Consider the following 5,144-nt stretch of genomic DNA (forward strand, 5'->3'; position numbering starts at 1 on the left):
GTGACGTCTGCCCCAGAAGAGATGCCAATGACCAAAAGGTCTGAATCTGAATCTCTGCCCCCTACACCAAGTCCTGAGCCATACATGCATCTGTCCTTTCTTCCTATACCTACCTTCACTAACACATGACACCGGGAGGAATCTGGAGATGACGAGCCCAGCGAGCCTTGATAAAGATCTGTGTGTGTTCTCTGGCCACAGGTGGGTTTGTGGAAGGGTTGGAGAGTTGTTAATGTAGTGAGACTCATGTCAGTGGTAGGGAAACTATCAGACCTCATCCCATTTGTGCCTTCTGGCTGTTCACCTTCATCCTTGAGAATGTCCCACAGCTGCTGGGAGACATCCTTGACCCTGGCACCAGGGAGGCAACACACCATCCTGGAGTCTACTTTGCTGCCCGTGAATCACCAGTCTGACCCCCAAATATTCTGGCTTTTGAATGGAATGGAATTGCTGGCTGGAGAAAGGGGTTGTGGTGGGACTAAAGACAACGGCTTTGGGATTCAAAGTGTTCAGTTGGGGGGCAAGTCTGCTCATCCAGTCCTGGATGTTCCAGGTGTAGTCTAGGAATGTGACTTATGTAGTCTAGGAGACTATGGAGGGGTCGAGGGAGGTGCTAGCGAGATCGAGCTGGTGTCCACAGTCAACTTGTGGAAGCAACGGTGAAACTTCAGCTGATGTCACCGAAGGGCAGCGTGAGGATGAGAAATAGGAGGGGTCCATGGTAGATTGTCGGAGGATGCCCGAGGGAACTGTGCTGGAGCGTGAAGTGAAGACATTGCAGGTAGTTCTCGGGCTGCGACTGGATCGATAAGTCAAGGGCAGTTCCTCCCACCTGGACTGTGATGAGGAGATGTTGGGGAGGATAGTGTGGACAACCGTGTCACACTACTCACCGGGGGCCATTTCTGACTTTGAAAAGGACCATGTTGGGGCAGGGGAAGGGGAGGGAGGGAGCTAATGTGAGAGGCTCAGAAACAGAGCTCCAGCAAGGATTGGTGTGGATTTGTGAGGCAGCAACACATACAGTGATGTGGAATAGAGCTCCAGTAAGGATGGTGTGGATTTGTGAGGCAGCAACACATACAGGGATGTGGAATGGAGGTCCAGCAAGGATGGTGTGGATTTGTGAGGCAGCAACACATACAGGGATGTGGAATGGAGGTCCAGCAAGGATGGTGTGGATTTGTGAAGCAGCAACACATACAGGGATGTGGAATGGAGCTCCAGCAAGGATGGTGTGGATTTGTGAGGCAGCAACACATTCAGGGATGTGGAGAGGAAAGTGAGATTGACAATAGGGTGCGGGTTTACACGGACAATGATAATTAATGCAAGGTGATTGTGACCGATGAAGAGAAAGTACTTACTCTGTGTGGAAACTGGTTGAAGCAGGAAAACAAAGAAACTGAACATCAAACCAGCAGGCAAACTGTTGCAGAGAAACCTCGGCCTCATTTTGTACATTCTCTGTTTGGAAACAAGGTTCAGTTTTAGACTAAGGATCAGTAAATTGGTAGTTGGCAAATGTTGTATTGAGTACAGCCGGTTTGAAACTCCTGACCCTGGGGCATTTTAGAATTGGCCGCACACAATTACACAGGGAAAATACATTCACTTGGTGGACTCTGCTGCTGGAATATTGTCACTTCAGTAATCTGGGATTTCACCACCATATTCAACCGCTATTGTCCCAAATCATTCATCTGCACTCCGCCTTTTCTATGTTTGACTCAATTACCTCCGACCACTGGTAAAATGTTCTCAACTAAATCAGACCTCGCTAGTGAGTTAATGAACAGAGAAGACAACACAATGGCAAGGGACATTCAATATTCTCAAACGGTCCCAAGATGTTGCTGGCGAAACGGGAACACAAGTATTCAATTTAGATTGACTAGGAAACGGAGACGAGGAAACACTTTTTCTCACAGAGAGTTGTGAGTCTGTGGAATTCTCTGCCTCAGAGGGCGGCGGAGGCCGGTTCTCTGGATGCTTTCAAGAGAGAGCTAGGTAGGGCTCTTAAAGATAGCGGAGTCAGGGGATATGGGGGAGAAGGCAGGAACGGGGAACTGATTGTGGATGATCAGCCATGATCACATTGAATGGCGGTGCTGGCTCGAAAGGCCGAATGGCCTCTACTCCTGCACCTGTTGTCTATTGTCTATTGACACCAGTAGGAAAATGGCACATGATGGTCATTTAGCTGTGGGAAATAAAGGAGACAAAACGAAATTAATAAAGTTTGTATGCACTTGTCAAATCTAAAGTGAAACAAACTGATTGAATGAGTGATAAATCACAGTTTACAGGACATCCAACATTGTTCAGTTCAACATTGTTCAGTGGTTCAACCTGTTAAACCACTCTTTGACATGAAGTGAGACTGCAGTGAGGTCACCTACCTTGTGAGAAGAGACTGATGGTGAACGAGTACAGAGACAGAGTGACAAAGCTCCAAGCACGGCGACACACTGAGATTCACAGTCTCACACAATTTCTTTGAAAGGGCAAACACCCTTCCTCTTTCTATCCAGCTCAGGATTCACACACCATTTGTGTTGATAATGTTTGAGTCAGATTAAAACTCATCTTGTAAAAGCTAATTGGATAAACCAAATGGGGAATTTCCTGAGGTCACAAATACATTGGATAAGTTTAGACTTGGAACCTCCTTATATTAAATGCTATTAGTGGGTGGCAAATGTCTAAGATGATGGCAAACGAGGGAATCTGCTGTTTTGTAACGAAGGGAACATGGTCAATATTCACGCCTTGATAGCTCAACTTCAAGTTCAAGTGAATTTATTGTCATGTGTCCCTGATAGGACAATGAAATTCTTGCTTTGCTTCAGCACAACAGAACAGTAGGCATTGACTACAAAACAGATCAGTGTGTCCATCTACCATTATATGTCCATATACCATTATAGCAGTTTAAATCTATATCCAAATGTAGCACATCACGGTGGGTTTAGGGGGTTACAAATGAGGTACATTTGAGAATCAGGATCATACATTATTTTCAAACTTAGTACAATATTGAATACAAATTTTCTCCCGAGCTTTTAATTTAATTCAAGGAGGAACCTGCAGCCAATATTTTCATTAGCATCCAAATAGTTCCTGCATCTTGCAGTGTTCTCCAAGTTCAACATCACACAGTGCACCAATACCTTCACAGCCTATGAGAATAACCCACATAACCACCTTGCAGTGTTCTCCAAGTTCAACATCACAGAGTGCACCAAGACCTTCACAGCCTCTGTGAATAACCCACATAACCATCTTGCAGTGTTCTCCAAGTTCAACATCACAGAGTGCACCAAGACCTTCACAGCCTCTGAGAATAACCCACATAACCACCTTGCAGTGTTCTCCAAGTTCAACATCACAGAGTGCACCAAGACCTTCACAGCCTCTGAGAATAACCCACATAACCACCTTGCATTTCTCTAAAACAAATGTGACCATTTGAAGTGGTGATGATGTGTAAAATCATACTGAAGAATGTTTGATGGTCGTGTGATCTTGAACGGAACAGGGGCACTAAATAATTTGCAAAGGAAATGCTGCAGTGAATGGCTAGTTGGCAAGTGTTGTATTGAACACAGCCACTTTGAAAACCCTGGGCCAGGGCCATTTGAGAATTAACCGCACACAATTACACGGGGAAGGACCATTCCTCTGTGGAATCTGCCACTGGAATATTATCACTGTTGTCATCTGGGATTTCACAACCACATTCAGTCGCTTTGCCTTGACTGAAACGACTCATCTGTACGTCGACAGTTTCATTCTTGACCCACTTCCCTCCTGCTTCCCGGTAGAATGGTTTTAACTCATTTGTACCTCACTAGTCAGTCAATTAATTGAGCGAGCGGGCAACAGAACGGCGAGGACGTTGAACATCCTCAATCAGTCCCAGAGGATTGCCGGAGAAATGGGAAAAATAAAATCCACATGAGCAGCGATACATTAGATTGACCAGAAAGCCCAAATGGGTAAAATGGCAGATGCTGATAATTTAGTTTCATTAAGTTTCTAGTGGAAATAATGGAGACAAAAATACATTGATAAAGTTTCATGTTGGAAGGAAGTGCAGATGCTGCTTTATACCGAATATAGACAAGTAACTGGCCGGGAGTAACTGGGTGGGACAGGCAGCATCTCTGGAGAGAAGGAATGGGTGACGTTTCGGGTCAAAGAAGTCTGGATCTGAAGAAGGGTCTCGACACGAAACATCACCCATTCTTTCTCTCCAGATGCTGCCTGTCCCGCTGAGTTACTCCAGCATTTTGTGTCTCTCTTCATTATTCATTACGTTTCTATGTCCTTGTAAAATCTAAAGCAGAACAGACTGGTACAGTCTAATAAATGGTTGTAGGAGTGGAATATCACACATTAGAAATTATTGAACACAGAGTTCCGTTTCTAGATCCCATTTAAACCACACCTTTACCTGAAGTGAACCTGTAGTAAGGTCGCCTACCTTGTGGGAAGAGACTGATGGTGAACGAGTCCAGAGACTGGGCAGCAAAGCTCCAAGCACGGTGACACACTGACTTCCCCAGTCTCACGCTGTGTCTTATGAAACTACAGGACCCTCCTCTTCCTCTCCTGCTCAGGGTTCAGACATCACTTCTGTTGAAAGTGTTTGTGTCAGTGTAAAACCCATCTTGTCAAACCTTATTCGGCAAAGGAAAATGGGAATTTACTGAGCTCAAACATGCATTGGATGCGTTGAGACATGGAACCTCATCTTTCTAAATGGGAAGGGTGAAAAGGGGAAGTACAATGGGATCTGGGGGTCCTTGTTCATCAGTCTATGAAAGTAAGCATGCAGGTACAGCGGGCAGTGAAGAAAGCCAATTGGCCTTTATAACAAGAGGAATCGAATATAGGAGCAAAGAGGTCCTTCTGCAGTTGTACAGAGCCCTGGTGAGACCACACCTGGAGTATTGTGTGCAGTTTTGGTCTCCTAATTTGAGGAAGGACATTCTTGCTATTGAGGGAGTACAGCGTAGGTTCACCAGGTTAATTCCCGGGATGGCGGGACTGTCATATGCTGAGAGAATGGAGCGGCTGGGCTTGTACACTCTGGAGTTTAGAAGGATGAGAGGGCATGTCATTGAAACATATAA

The 5,144-nt window shown here is 45.4% G+C and overlaps 1 long non-coding RNA gene across 1 annotated transcript in view; it reads right to left on the bottom strand.

Moving 5' to 3' along the window:
• The window catches only part of LOC116966243, a 9,501-nt gene extending 4,980 nt beyond the window's left edge, over positions 1-4,521 (bottom strand). The window contains exons 1-2 of the long non-coding RNA XR_004409936.1: positions 4,493-4,521; positions 1,371-1,470 (exon numbers count right to left, since the gene is read on the bottom strand). This is a non-coding gene — a long non-coding RNA (uncharacterized LOC116966243). The remainder of the gene's footprint in view (positions 1-1,370; positions 1,471-4,492) is intronic.
• Positions 4,522-5,144: the final 623 nt, after the last annotated feature.

This window comes from Amblyraja radiata, chromosome 36 (genome assembly GCF_010909765.2).
Source record: "Amblyraja radiata isolate CabotCenter1 chromosome 36, sAmbRad1.1.pri, whole genome shotgun sequence".
Lineage (NCBI taxonomy): Eukaryota > Metazoa > Chordata > Chondrichthyes > Rajiformes > Rajidae > Amblyraja > Amblyraja radiata.